We start from the raw sequence: 16392 nt of genomic DNA on the forward strand, positions 1-16392 counted from the left end.
GACCCCTCCAAGAAACAAGCTAAGCGCCGGCGTCAGCGGCGCGGCTCAAAATCCCGCCAAAACAAATACGGTGATTCCAGCACGGGAGATAATAATACTCCGAAAAGTGCCAAAGAAAACCCCCTCCAGCAAGATTTAGCACAGGAGGATGGAGAAACCAGCCCTCGTGAGAGAACGGCAAACAGAGAGGTCGAGAACGATAATTATATGCCTCCCTCCAAAGACGAGGCAAGCCTCGACGACGACGAATTCGTCGTGCCAGAGGATCCCGTCGAGCAAGAGCATTTTCAACGCAGGCTTATGGCCATGGCAAGAAGCCTCAAGAAAAAACAGCAACAGCTTAGAGCTGATCAAGATTTGCTAGTCGACAGATGGACTGAAGTCCTTGCGGCCGAAGAGCATAAACTTGAACGTCCCTCCAAGAGCTACCCAAAGCGCAGGTTGCTACCCCGATTAGAGGAGGAAGCACTTGATGCGGCCGACCGGCCACCTCGTGGCCGCGACAGAGAGGCCTCTCGGCCCTCCACTCAAGCCGCACGCCATACCAAGGCACGGGAATATGCGCCGGACTTACGAGATATGATGGAGGACAAGGCAAGGCAAACAAGATCGATCTATGGATCGCGTGGGCGCCCCACGGCTCGAGACGGTAACCGTCACACCGGCCACAAATTCGGCAGGGCCAAACACAGTAGACAAAGCTCATTGGAGCTACGTCGTGATATAGCCCAGTACAAAGGCGCCGCACACCCACTATGCTTCACAGACGAAATAACGGATCATCAAATCCCCGAGGGTTTCAAACCCGTAAATATCGAATCATATGATGACACAACAGATCCTGCGGTATGGATCGAGGATTATCTCCTTCATATCCACATGGCCCGCGGCGATGATTTCCACGCCATCAATACCTCCCACTCAAGCTTAAAGGACTAGCTCGGCATTGGCTTAACAGCTTGCCAACAGGATCAATTAGTTGTTGGGAGGACCTGGAAGCCGCATTCCTCGACAATTTCCAGGGCACTTATGTGCGACCCCCAGACGCCGATGACCTAAGTCACGTAATTCAGTAGCCAGAGGAATCGGCCAGGCAATTATGGACACAGTTCCTAACAAAGAAAAATCAAATAGTCGACTGTCCGGACGCTGAGGCCCTAGCAGCCTTCAAGCACAATATCCGTCACGAGTGGCTTGCCCGGCACCTTGGACAGGAAAAGCCGAAGTCTATGGCAGCACTCACGACACTCATGACCCGCTTTTGCACGGGAGAAGACAGCTAGCTTGCTCGTAGCAACAATATGACCAAGAACCCTGGTAATTCAGATACAGGGGACAGTAGTGGCAGGTCGCATGCAACAAGCAGAAGCGCCGCATTAATAGCGACAATGCTGAGGATACAGCAGTTAATGCCGGATTCAGAGGCTCTAAATCTGGTCAGCGGAAAAAGCCATTCAAAAGGAATCCTAGGGGCCCGTCCAGTTTGGACCGAATACTCGACCGCTTGTGCCAGATACATGGCACCCCCGAAAAGCCGGCCAATCACACCAACAGGGATTGTTGGGCGTTCAAGCAGGCAGGCAAGTTAAACGCCGAAAATGAAGACAAGGGGCCGCATAGCGATGACGACGAGGAGCCCCGGCCGCCAAACAACAGTGGACAGAAGGGTTTTCCCCCACAAGTGCGGACGGTGAACATGATATACGCAACCCACGTCCCCAAAAGGGAGCGGAAGCGCGCGTTAAGGGACGTATACGCGGTAGAGCCAGTCGCCCCAAAGTTCAACCCATGGTCCTCCTGCCTGATCACCTTTAATCGAAGGGACCATCCCACTAGCATCCGTCATGGCGGATTCACCGCATTGGTTCTAGACCCATTATTGACGGATTTCATCTCACTAGAGTCCTTATGGACGGCGGCAGCAGCCTGAACCTGCTTTACAAGGATACAGTGCAGAAAATGGGCATAGATCCCTCGAGGATTAAGCCCACCAAAACGACCTTTAAAGGCGTAATACCAGGTGTAGAGGCCAACTGTACAGGCTCAGTCACACTTGAAGTGGTCTTCGGATCTCCGAATAATTTCCGAAGCGAGGAGTTAATCTTCGACATAGTCCCATTCCGCAGTGGCTATCACGCACTGCTCGGGCGAACCGCATTCGCCAAGTTCAATGAGGTACCGCACTACGCATACCTTAAGCTCAAAATGCCAAGCCCTCGAGGAGTAATTACGGTCAATGGAAACACCGAATGCTCCCTCCGAACGGAGGAGCACACGGTGGCCCTTGCAGCAGAAGTACAAAGTAGCCTCTCCAGGCAGTTCTCCAGTCCGGCCATTAAATGACCGGACACCGTCAAGCGCACCCGGAGTAACCTACAACAAGACCGCCTGGCACGACCCGAGCAGGCGTAGCAATGCGGCCCCAACCCCAGTCCTCGCAAAAATGCGATACCAGTACTTCGCGTACATAACTACGCTCTAGAAATACCATGGGTACAGGGGGAGGGGCACCATCACGGCACTCCCGAAACACGGCTTAAACCGCACCAGGGGCTGCCGATTTTTTAATTTTCTCTTACTTTCAGGACTCCACTCTTCGGAACGCCCATTCGGCAGTTCAATTGACGAACAAACGATGCAAGAACTAGGGAAGCAGACAAGCCACACCGCATTATGGAAATCCCAGGTGGTCTCTATCACGAGCAGTATACCTGTTTCGCATACTATTCCGCAGCTTGCCCCTGGAACGCACACGTTAAATAGTCCAACCTTTTGCTTATCGCATTATTTGTATCGTTCTGCTTTGCTCGCAGCCCTCTTTAATAAACAATGCATAGCTTTTGTCTATTTTTGCATTACTCTTTTTTAATATATGTTCCTTAACGACATGTTGCATCCGTACACTTTGGTACGACCAAAATACACCAGGGGCTTTAGTACCCCTCAATATGGTGTGAGAAGTCCGAACACTTTAACAATTGCGGCACCCCGAACTTATAGCATTATATGCATCGGCTCCGAATCATGTCTTGGGTCAATAGTTGGGTTTACCCGGCTCCTATGTTTTAGTGCCTTACGTTCTGCTATATCGGCTAAGGTAGCACTAGGAGAACCACTGCGATTGTGCCCCAGTTGAGCTGGGTCGAGCACCTCAGTGGAGAAAGCTAAAACTGACTGTCATGATGAAGCGAGAGCTGGTCGCTGTTCGAGAGGTTTTTCGAGTCCCTAAAGACTTATGCCGCTTAGAGCGAGGAGCCGGCTCTGTCCGGCCAAGGCGTGGATAGCGCCCCGAACTCGGTCTTCCGAATACCAGGGCCTTCGCCGAAATTTAAAATCATAGAATTCTATGGCTAAGTGAGAGTGTTCACGCATTATAGTCCAATTGCCTTGTTCGTTGGGCTGAGCGCCTCCCTCGAAGGACCCAAACATGGGAAAAAGAGCGCTCAAGTTTATCCCCGAACACCCCAGCACTAGCGGCACGGGGGCAGAAGCCGACGACTTGCCATCTCTCAGAATTGATAAACAGCCGCACAGAAGGTAATATTTTAAATTCCAAACAGCATTGCTTAGCGCATATGAACAAGTTTTCAGCGCACAGGACAAAACGAGCAAGTTTCACTCACAAATTACATCCCTAGAACATTCATCCGCCACAAGGCAGGCACCCTTCAGAACATCCTTATAATAATTCTCAGGCTTGCGATGCTCTTTCCCCGGCGGTGGCCCATCCTTCACAAGCTTCTCAGCATCCAGCTTGCCCCAGTGCACCTTAGCACGGGCAAGGGCCCAACGGGCACCTTCAATGCAGACGGAGCGCTTGATGACTTCGAGCCTTGGACAGGCCTCCACCAGCCGCCGCACCAGCCCGAAATAGCTCCCAGGCAGAGCCCCTCCAGGCCACAGCCGAACTATGAGGCCCTTCAAGGCCTGTTCGGCCGCCTTGTGGAGCTCGACCAGTTGCTTCAACTGGTCGCTCAGGGGCACGGGGTGTCCGGCCTCAGCATACTAAGACCAGAACACCTTCTCTATCGAGCTGCCCTCCTTGGCTCGATAGAATGCGGCGGCATCGGACACACTCCGGGGAAGATCTGCGAACGCTCTTGGAGAGCTCCAGATTCGGGTAAGTAACAAGTAACTCACGTTTATGTGTTTGCTTTGCATAAAGAATGCCTTACCCGCCGCTATCTTCTTCACCTCATCCAACTCTTGGAGGGTCTTCTGGGATTCGGCCTTGGCAGACTTGGCATTTTCAATAGCCACCGCGAGCTCGGACGCTCGCGTCTTTGAGTCAAGCTCCAAACTCTCATGTTTTTCCATGAGAGCCTGGAGCTCTTGCCGTACCTTGCCAACCTCGGCCTCACACTTCTCCCGCTCGGTGTGCTCCGTGGCCGCCCTCTTCTCGGCCTCGACCAGCGCTTGCTTAAGGGTCGCCACCTCAGACGTGGCCCCTACAACAGCCACGATAATCCTATCATTTTTTGCAATTGCACCTTTTTATATATTTTTAAACAAGGTATTTCTTACCTTCATTGTCCTTGAGCTGCTTCTTGGCATGCCCGAGCTCTTGCTCGGACCGCTCGAGGTTCTGCTTTAGCGTGTCGACTTCCGTAGTCAGTGCGGCGGACGCAAGCAGAGAAGCCTGCATACGCATATTGACTCCTTTTTGTTAGACTCCTGCGAATTTTATTTGATCCTCTATTCGGCTTTTCTTCCCGAACGCCAAACAGAGCATCAGGGGCTACTGTCTATGCGGTAATATTATTTACACATTCTTTACTTACCTCAAAGCCTGTTAGAAGGCTAGTACAAGCTTCAGTCAGTCTGCTCTTGGCGGTGCTCCTCGTCGATGGAGGCGCCTTGGAGCGCCTCCAACAGATTGTCCGGCGCCTCCGGTTGGACGGGGGTCACCGGCACGGTGGGCTTGCTCCTCTTGGAAGGAGGTCCCCTGCCGGACCCTGGAACCTTTGAAGGTTTCGGAGAGGTGTCCGGCCTAGATCCGGACTTGGAGCCCTGGGGGGTTTCATCCCCTTTACTCCTGGAGTCCGGGAGGTCGCCTTGAGGCGCCTCCAGGACCACCTCCTCCCGGCTTGGAACCTGTTGGGACAACACTTCGGTGTCGTCCGTAGGGCGGGGGGAGGAAGCCGTCGGAAGCGAGTTCACATCCGACGAGTCCAGTGAGCCGCTCGACGATGCGTCGAGCCGGTCTTTGGGTGGGCTGCATAAATATATTCGACATAAGGGAAAGCTGTGCAATAAACGAATACTATGAATTACTCTGGTATCCGGATACTTACGATTTTGCCAGGGGCTTGGCCCTGGGCGGCCACTCCTCTCCGCCGTCATCGGCGTCGGTGGAGTAGTCCGGAGGAAGGGTTTTCCCCTTCTTGGACCCTCCGGCCTCCCCAGAGAGGGCGGCCTTCCTTTTCTTCTCTCCTCCCGCTGGAGGGGGAGAGGACTCTTCTTCTTCCTCCTCGTCTTCACGGGAGGAATGCGCCTCAAAACCGTTGGATGATGGATCCGACACCTCCTGGCGCCGGGCACTCTTTCGAGTCCCCGTGGCCTTTTTCGCGGCCTTCTTCTCCAGCACCACGTAGGGTGCCGGAACCAGCAGCTTTGCCAAGCGAGCGTCCGCTGGGCCTTCGGGCAAAGGAGCCGGACAGTTGATCTGTCCGGACGTCACCTGCCAATCCTATCAAAGGTAAGGGAGCTTAGATCCCGCATGGAGTCAAATATGAAAAACTGATACCCTGTAAAAGGAAAAAACAGCTTACCGCATGAGCGTGACGCTGTGTACTGAATCCGCGATCCTCGGTAGCAGATGCGGGGGCCTCGGCGCCCTTGAAAAGCACCTTCCAGGCATCTTCGTACGTCGTGTCAAAGAGCCTGCTCAGAGTCTGGTGCCGCACCGGGTCGAACTCCCACAGGTTGAAAGCCCATTGTTGACATGGGAGGATCAGGCGGATGAGCATAACCTGGACTACGTTGACAAGTTTGAGCTTCTTGTCCACCAGGGTTTGGACGCATGTTTGGAGTCTGGCCAGCTCTCTTTTTTTACCCCACGACAGGCCCGTCTCCTTCCAGGTGGTGAGCCGCGTAGGGGGTCCGGATCGAAACTCGGGGGCTGCGACCCATTCGGAGTCGCGCGGCTCGGTGATGTAAAACCACCCCGATTGCCACCCCTTTAGGGTCTCCACAAAGGAGCCCTCGAGCCATAAGACGTTGGCCATCTTGCCCACCATGGCGCCTCCACACTCCGCCTGGTTGCCGCGCACCACCTTCGGCTTGACATTGAAAGTCTTGAGCCATAGGTCGAAATGGGTGCGGATGCAGAGGAAACCCTCGCACACGATGATAAACGCCGAGATGTTGAGGACAAAGTTCGGGGCCAGATCGTGGAAATCCAGGCCATAGTAGAACATGAGCCCCCGGACAAATGGGTGAAGAGGGAAGCCCAGTCCGAGGAGGAAATGGGGGAGGAACACCACCCTCTCATGGGGCCCAGGGGTGGGTATGAGCTGCCCCTTTTCGGGAAGCCGGTACGCAATGTCGTTAGACAAGTATCCGGCCTTCCTCAGTTTTTTGATGTGTCCCTCCATGACGGAGGAGACCATCCACCTGCCTCCCGCTCCGGACATGGCTGGAGAAGGTTGAGGTGGGGAGTGCGGACTTGGGCGCTGGAGCTCGAGTGCGAGAGAGTGGATAAGCAAGGGAGGAAGAAGGCGTAGGTGAAAAGGTGGATCCTTATCCCCTTATATGGGTGGACGCAACTACGTGTCCCCACCAGCCTAGTAAAACTCGCTTATCTCCAAGCGCCGTAATCAATGGCGCGGTTGGGTTACCCACGCCCGTATTGATGAGAATCCCGGAATAAGGGGACACGATCTCTGCTTTCACAAGACGTGCCAAGGAAACTGCCTCGCGTGACGCGCTGAGGTGGGATAATGAAAAGACTCGGATAAAGGCTTGGTCGTGGTGTGTCACACTACGGAATACGTCAGCAGATTAGATTTGTGTAAATGTTATTCTCTCTATGGCAATATGTGGAAACTTATTTTGCAGAGCCGGACACTATCTTTGTGTTCAAAATCTTCTATGAAGTACTTGGAGGAGGAACCCTCCTTGCAATGCCGAAGACAATCTGCGCGCCAGACTCGTCATCATTGAAGCCTGGTTGAGGGGCTACTGAGGGAGTCCTGGATTAGGGGGTGTCCGGATGGCCGGACTATACCTTCAGCCGGACTCCTGGACTATGAAGATACAAGATTGAAGACTTCGTCCCGTGTCCGGAAGGGACTTTCCTTGGCGTGGAAGGCAAGCTTGGCGATACGGATATGCAGATCTCCTACCATTGTAACCGACTTTGTGTAACCCTAACCCTCTCCGGTGTCTATATAAACCGGAGGGTTTTAGTCCGTGGGACAACATACACAACAACAATCATACCATAGGCTAGCTTCTAGGGTTTAGCCTCTCCGATCTCGTGGTAGATCTACTCTTGTACTACCCATATCATCAATATTAATCAAGCAGGACGTAGGGTTTTACCTCCATCAAGAGGGCCCGAACCTAGGTAAAACTTCGTGTCCCTTGCCTCCTGTTACCATCCGGCCTAGACGCACAGTTCGGGACCCCCTACCCGAGATCTGCCGGTTTTGACACCGACATTGACCATGATGTCGAGGCAGCCGTGCGTGTGACAGCGAGGTCTACGGCCATGGCAATGGTGGATCACATCGCAGGAAGGGGATGAAGGAGGGAAGGGGCAATCCCGCCACATTTTAGGGAATGGGCGTGGTTTTTGGAAAAAAGACTAGTCTAAGGGCATGTACAATGGTTGAGAAGGCAATCTTATATTCAATAGCTAGTTATTTCTTAAAACATGTTGACAAATTGTGCTAAGAGATCATCTCATAAATAAAAGAAGACAGACCTATTCGCAAACCGGTGTTTTCTGCAAACCTAGGCGTCAACTGTCAATGTGTTGGTTTTCTGCTATTCACTCCTATTTTTTGTGTCTTAAAATCACACTTACTTATGACTTTTGCATCTTCTACACGGATATGATGATTTTAAATACTATGGTTTTCCTTCCTAAGATTTACAACCCAAACGCACAAGATGCGAGGAAAAATTAGCCAATGCTCATATGATGTGTTGACTTCATGAACATTCTTACTTCACACACCAACACAATATCCCATGATGAGCTAGTTATCATCTAAGTACGGCTTGTTGCAGTGCTCATTGTAGAAACCTACGGGTAAGCGTCTCAATCTCCATACATGGAGACCCGCGGTTTATATATTGATTGAGGGGGTCGGTACAGGAGATGGCAGCGTCGAGGCTAACCATCAAGAGATATTACATGAGGGATTTAGGAGATAAGAGAGATAAACACAAACAGAATAAATCTCCTAACTACCAAGCCGTGAGCCTCAAGGCGTGATACAAAGGGACACGCCAAACCTGTACATATATATGTTTAACATCCTCCCTTAGTCTGAACTTCTCAAGTTAAGATTACGCTTAAATTCTTCAAATGATCTTGTGGGCAAAGCTTTTGTGAAACCATCCGCAACTTGATCCTTTGAGGGAATGAACCGAATTTCCAATTCCTTGCTAGCAACCCTCTCTCTCACAAAATGATAGTCAATCTCAATATGTTTGGTTCTTGCATGAAAGACAGGGTTAGTAGAAAGATATGTTGCACCAATATTATCACACCAGAGACATGGAGTTTGTGTATAACATATGCCAAGTTCTCTAAGCAGATCTTTAACCCATATTATTTCAGCTGTAGAATTTGCCAGTGCTTTATATTCTGCCTCAGTACTTGACCTTGATACAGTGGCATGTTTCTTTGCACACCAAGAAATTAAGTTGGGCCCAAAGAAGACTGCAAATCCACTTGTAGACCTCCTGTCATCCAGACAGCCTGCCCAATCAGAGTCAGAGAAAGCACTAATCAGAGTGGAGTTTGACTTGGTGAAGGTTAACCCAACACTCAATGTGTTCTTCACATATCTGAGTATACGTTTGGCTGCAGTCCAATGAGTAGAAGTAGGTGCATGAAGGAATTGACATACTTTATTCACTGCAAAAGAAATGTCAGGCCTGGTGAGTGTCAAGTACTGAAGTGCTCCTACCAAACTCCTGTATTTGGTGCCATCCTCTGGACTCAAAGGAACACTCTCTGCAAGAGACAACTGTTCTGAACTAGAGAGTGGTGTTGGTGATGGTTTACAGCCCTGCAACCCTGCCTTGCTCAGAAGATCACTGGCATACTTTTCTTGAGAAAGATGGAGGCCACCTTCCTGATTCCTCTTGACCTCAATGCCAAGGAAGAAGTGAAGGTCGCCGAGATCTTTGAGAGCAAAATCTGACTGCAAGTCTTTCAGGAGAGCTGTTACTGCTTTATTAGATGAACTAGTGATAATGATGTCATCAACATAAATAAGCACGAAGATAACAGTGTTGGATTTGTTGTAAATAAATAATGAAGTGTCAGACTTGGAGGGAACAAATCCAAGGGTGTGCAGTTTGGAGCTGAGACGAGAATACCATGCCCTTGGAGCTTGCTTCAGTCCATAGAGCGATTTATCCAGTTTACAGATATGAAATGGTTTATCAGGATCAACAAACCCAGGAGGTTGCTTCATGTAAACTTCCTCTTCTAGAACACCATGCAGGAACGCGTTTTGTACATCTAGCTGACGAAGGCACCAACCTCGAGAGACAACTATGGATAAAACAAGACGAATGGTGGCGGCTTTAACAACGGGACTAAATGTGTCCTCATAGTCAAGGCCGTACCTTTCCTTGAATCCTTTGGCAATGAGACGAGCTTTGTAGCGATCTATGTAACCATCTGACCGTCGCTTGATGCGAAAAACCCACTTACAATCAATCAGATTTGTACCTGGACGGAAAGGAACCAGATGCCAAGTACGATTTTTCTGAAGTGCTCCAAACTCCTCACGCATGGAAAGTTTCCACTTTGGATCAACAAGAGCCTGAGAAACAGTGCGTGGTTCCCCTATAACAACATCAGAAGCAATTAAACCATATTTGGTTTTATAATTAACAGGTGCAAGTGTGCCTGTACGAAGGCGGGTGCGAGGCATGGCGGACGGCTCAGGATCAGGCGTAGAAGATCCGTCAAGAGTGGCAGGGATCGTGCCAGCAGATCCAGCCGATCCCAAGGCGGCAGGAACGTCAGGGCTGCCGGGATCGTCTGTGGTGGGCGCAGGCGCAGAAGTGAAGGGAACCGCCAGAGAGGATCCGGGTGAGGCAGCTTCATCCAGTTCGGGGCGCGCGTCGAGCCCGCCTGGCGCGACCGTGGCGGAGCGCGGGGCCCGCCTGGTGAAGACCCGTGGGGTGGGCGCATAGTGCGTAGGCGACAGAGCCCGGGCCGCTAATTGGTGCGCCGAGCCCACGAGGTCCGATGCTGCAGCGCATGACGACGTGGCGAGGTCGGGTTGGTGCGGAGGGATGAGGCGATCCGCCTGGCACGAGGAGGATCCCGAGGCAGATGCTGTCAAGTCTGACGCAGGTGGGCGCACGGATCCCGAAGGAGATTGCACCAGATTTCCTGCGTTCGCTGCTGCATCATCTGGAGCACCGTTTTGGCTGATTTCTGCACCATTGGAACTGCAGTTTTTTTCTGTATCAAACTCAGGCAAAGGATTAGGAGTATTAGTCAATACATGGTCATCACAATTATCATTACCCACACGAAGGCTGGATGGAAGGAGAAGGATTTCTTTCTTAAGAAGAGCACCGGAATTGGGATGAAGATTGGCAAATGGAAACTTCGTTTCATCAAATACGACATCGCGAGAAATGTAGACACGGCCGGTTGCAACATCAAGGCATTTAACACCCTTGTGTTGAGCACTATACCCAAGAAAGACGCACTCTTTGGATCGAAACATAAGCTTACGAGTATTATAGGGACGAAGGTTGGGCCAACAGGCACAACCAAAGACACGAAGAGTGGTGTAATCTGGTGTAACATGCAAGAGGCGTTCAGTAGGAGTTTCATTGGAAATAACATGACTTGGCCACATGTTAATGAGATGTATGGCAGCGAGAAACGCTTCATCCCAAAACTTGAGTGGCATGGAAGCTGAAGCTAGGAGGGCGAGGCCTACTTCAACGATGTGACGGTGCTTATGCTCAGCAGACCCGTTCTGCTGATGACCATGTGGACATGAAATATGGTGAGAGATACCAATCTTTTGGAAGAAAGAGTTCAATTTTTCATACTCACCACCCCAGTCCAACTGCATGGCTATGATTTACTATCGAATTTACGCTCCACGAGAGCTTGAAAGTTATGAAACACTTGGAACACGTCGGATCGTTTCTTTAGGAGATAGATCCAGGTATACTTGCTATAATCGTCGACAAAGCTCACATAGTAAGTGTGCCTACCAACAGAAGTGGGTGCTGGACCCCAAACATCAGAAAAAATAAGTTGCAAGGGCTTGGTTGACACACTAGTGGAAACGGGATATGGCAATTGATGGCTTTTTGCCTTCTAACATGAATCACAAATAGTTTATGAGTTTCTCTCACCAACAACTGGGAGTTTATTTCTACTAAGAATTTGATGAACAGTAGAAAAAGATGGGTGACCTAAGCGACTGTGCCACCTTTCAGCAGAGAGCTTGATGGCACCATAGACTTGTTTATTGAACTGGCAATACTTGGGAAGCAATGCATCAAGCCCTTGCACACAGACGCCCCTATGAAGAACCCTCTTCCTGACCTGATCCTTGATCAAAAAGAAGAACGGGTGAAATTCTAGAAAAACATTATTGTCAAGGGCAATGCGATGAACAGATAACATGGTTTTGGATGCATTAGGGACATGCAAGATTTCATTGATCTCAAGGTTTTTATGTGGGGTTTTGATAACAGCTTGACCAATATGACTAATCTCCATACCTGCACCATTTGCTGCGGTGTAGAATTGATCTTGGCCACGATATTGGTCGTGCATTATCAGCTTCTCCAGTTCGCCAGTGATGTGATTGGTGGCACCTGTGTCCATGTACCAGTTGGTATCGACACCATATGACGTGTTGGCTGCAGCTGCAATTTTTTTCTTTTGGGCACCATCCTTGGCATAACGCCAATTACAATCCTTAGCTATGTGATTTGTTTTCTTGCAAATTTGACATTTACCCTCGTAGTCCTCATAGCCTTGGAAGTTGCGCCCCCTGTTGTTGTTGCTAGGGGGGCACCGAGTGTTGTTGTTGCCGTTTGGGGGGCCCTGGGCCCACCCGACGCGCCACTGTAGCCACCGCCGCCACGGGAGCCATCGCTGTTGCCCTTCTGGTTGCGGTAGTTGCCCTTGTTGCCTCGGCCGCGAGAAGCAATGTTTGCCGACGACTTGAAGGCGCCGCCGCCGTTGCCGTGGAACATCTCGACCCGCTGGTCGAAGTTCGCCACCATGGAGAAGAGGATGTCGACGGTGATTGGCTCGGTGCGGACGTCCAGCGTAGAGACAATCGGCTGATATTCCATGTCGAGGCCCGCAATGATGAAGGAGATGAGCTATGGCTCTCCGATGGGTTTGCCCGCCACCGCGAGTTCATCAGAGAGCGAGCGCATGTGGCCGAAGTACGCTGAGGCGGATTGAGACCCCTTCTGTGCGTTGGTGAGAGCGGCTCGGATGTTGTTGGCGCGAGAGAGGGAGACAGCAGAGAACATGTTCCCTAGGGCGCTCCAAATCGCATGTGATCGCTCAAGCGACGCGAACTGGACGAGAACCTCTTTGGAAAGATTCCTGAGAAGATATGCTACGATCTGTTGGTCCTGGATTAACCAGGGGGCATAGTCAGGGTTCACAACAACCTGGTCCTTGCCATCGGTGGTCTTGGTGGTGATTGTTTTGGAAGGTTCTTGGATGGTTTGATCGAGGTAACCGTATAGGCCGGCGCCCATGATCTGTGATCTGGCTTGGGCGCGCCATAGGATATAGTTGGTGCGGGTAAGAGGTTCAGATTTATTGTTGTTGAGGCCAGAGGAGATGGCAGAGGTGGAAGACAGACATGGTGGGTGAAGGTTGATGGCGCTAGATGTGATGGAAGGGACTAGCTCTGTATACCATGTAGAAACCTATGGGTAAGCGTCTCAATCTCCATACATGGAGACCCGCGGTTTATATATTGATTGAGGGGATCGGTACAGGAGATGGCAGCGTCGAGGCTAACCATCAATAGATATTACAGGAGGGATTTAGGAGATAAGAGAGATAAACACAAACAGAATAAATCTGGTAACTACCAAGCCGTGAGCCTCAAGGCGTGATACAAAGGGACACGCCAAACCTGTACATATATATGTTTAACACTCATAATAGGTTCTTATCAGTGTTTGAGGGAAAAACACAAACGCCAAATTCCATCATGCGGATCCTCCATGTTTTGCACAAGATGTTCATAGAAGACGCCCAAAAGGAAGATATTTTTTATCGAGAAAGGGAAATATCAACCACCTGTATGGAGTGGCACACTGAGAACCATTAACAAAGGATCTCTTCCAAGCTGGTTAATTTGTGAATAGACCTGCAGTGGAAGCCAAACCTGGGCTAACTTCAATCTCGAAGGGGTGAAACTGCATATTACCTATGGCCTTGACAATCACTCTCTAGATGGACTTCCAATTTTCTTCAATTTTTGTTGTTGAAAAACCTTTGGCATAGAAATATTCTGGGATTCCTCCAATGCAGATCAAATGGCCGATGTTCTGTCTCCGTTGGATGTGCCTAGCGTCGTCTCCATGTCTTTTTAAAAATTCTTATTAGATATGTTTCTCTGTTCACCTTTTTGGCTAGAATGGTGCTCTGTCCTTCCGTGCGAAGTATGAATTATTATGCATCATCTCCCATGGTTATCAATTGTGTACCATTTCGCATAGTTGTTCTGATTTGTCCAGCATCTGAATCTTTAATCAGTTTATGGATACGATTCTGCATTGTCTTACTCTCGTTCTGTATCCGATTCCCTCTTGCGATCTGCAGTGCTTTTTACCCTTTTTGTCTGGCAGCAATTGTTGGAAGCGTCAATAAAACTCAGTGTTCTTGTCACCTTCTGTCAGTAGTTGCTCTTGGTTCTGTTCATGTTAGTATACATTGAGAACGACCTTGTATTTTATCAGTACTTGGGATCTTAGATCTCAACATTGCTCAAAACTGTTGAAAGGAAATGGCATAGGGCTAATAGTTATCATGCTTTGCGTTAATTTTTCTGATGTTTTCATCTTTTTACCTGTGGATTGGTCGGCGTTCTGCGGTGTCATGCAGAACTTTCTGAATTTTCGGAGCGGCACTCTCAAGTTTCTAGCAGTAACCGTGCCTCTTGTCATATTATGGATAAGATCGCCATCTTGATCGTTTTTGGTAAGTCATCAACTGTTGGGGCCTGTCGTCTCTTTGCAGCAGTGGATATTGGTTCACAAATACATCGCCATTTTGTATAAAGAAGGTCACGGGAGTTGTTTCTTTTAGGAAAGTTTGTCTGAATGTTCCAGTTCTGAAGCATCTCTGGACAGCTGGTGCTTGGATTGGATGCAAAAATATCTCTGTCTCTCCGGCACCTTGATGCTTTAATTTGAGTTCATAAAATTTAGTTCCACTATCCCCCTCGAGTGCCTGTATCTCTGTTCCTCACGACTCAACGTGGTTTGACGTATAGCATTGTGATGGCTTCACACATGCACCGGCCACTGCAACAAAAAACTAAATAATCTAGAATCTAAAAAGTGCCACGTTTAATAAAACAACAAAGTAAGGAAGAATACATATTGGAAGGAGAATTATTAAATCCTAGGCTTCGTTCTCATAATTATTGAGAACTACTGGAATCTTTTCTGTAAAATCCATTTTCAACATAACCTAGTTTCTGTACCTAGGTCCTCTAATTGAAGCAAATAACAAACCAAGCTGAAGGCAGGAAGAATGCGCATCTTTCCACAAGTAGTATGTCATCCTACACCTAGTGTTGGACCCATCTTTGAGGTTTGAGCGGGGCATCTTGGCTCATCTCTTTGGCAGCAAACGTTGGAGACTATGATGTTGCCGCCATGTTAGGAATATGCAGTATCCTGGATGGTCACTGCTACTGCTCATCAGGTAGATATTTGATGTTGCCTCATATTCCGAATTGTACTTTACCCTCTATTCCAGCCAACCGATTCCAAATTATTGTTGACCATCGTAGAGTACCCAGGCACATTCTTAGCCTTGGTTGTTGTTTCTATGCGAGTGATGCGAATTGAGAAAGGCTATCCATCAGGTCGCCTTTAAAAAGGCACCTTGTGATAGGTGTTCACTCTTCCAACTACCCAAACACTTTTTGGAATAACTGTCCTCAATTACCTTCCACCTCGAATTTCTATTTTTTCTAGAGGATGGGATATCACATAATGGGCATTGCTCAATCTCACACCAAATAATTGTGTATATTTTAGAGTCTTGCATTGCTCGGATAACCATCTTTTGCTTCGTCAAGTTCAGTCTCTGTCGAATGTACCTACTGTCGTGCCGTGGCTGTTTTAAGAATCCTAGATCTCAATATAACTTCTACTGTGAATTAGTTTGGAGCGGTCTTGCTCTTGTTGTTCCGTTGTTGTGCGTCCTCCTATTCTGATATTTGTAGGACCAAGAGGTACTGTATTAACGGCTTTTTATAGTGGTAGGAAGTCTTCAACTCTTGGATATGTTGGTGGAACCCTGCAGTATGGATGTTTTTTTAGTCTGAATAATTATGCGTCCTCTTACATGACTGCTCTGAGTTTTTCTTTGCCTGGATCTTAATTAGTCCACGGATAATACTGTACAGTGTTTTGTTTCTTGCTCTGAGTTTGAATGACTGCTCAAATGTTGTGAAGATGCAGCCGTCGAGAAGTAGGACTACAATATTGTCCTTCTGGATACGATTTTCTTGGCTGCTTTTGGGCGATCCTTTTTGTCTTGTCTACCAGCGATTGTTGGAGATATTCCAATTTGTTTGTTTGCTGCATTCTATTCTTGCATCTGCTCATTCCTCATGATGTGACGTCAGGCCTTCTGGAAGTTTGGATTCTCTCTGTTCGTGTTCCTATGTTTTGGAGCAACGATGGGGGAAGCAGTCTGATTCCTTCCTTTAGCAGCAACAACTGGAGGCTGTGATGTTGGGAAGATGCACTGTCTTGGTTCTTTGTACTGGAGTACTGCTATTGCTTATCTGCCTCTTCATCTTTGGCTGGGATTTCAGGGAGACTTGAGACAGGTCTGTTTCCTCTTCATCTTTGGCTTCAGCAATTCGGACACGTCCATGTACATGTATCTATCCTTTGGTGTTGCTGGACGGAGGTTCTCTTTGCCTACCAGGTTGGACTGTT

This window comes from Triticum urartu, chromosome 5, assembly GCF_003073215.2.
Source record: "Triticum urartu cultivar G1812 chromosome 5, Tu2.1, whole genome shotgun sequence".
NCBI lineage: Eukaryota > Viridiplantae > Streptophyta > Magnoliopsida > Poales > Poaceae > Triticum > Triticum urartu.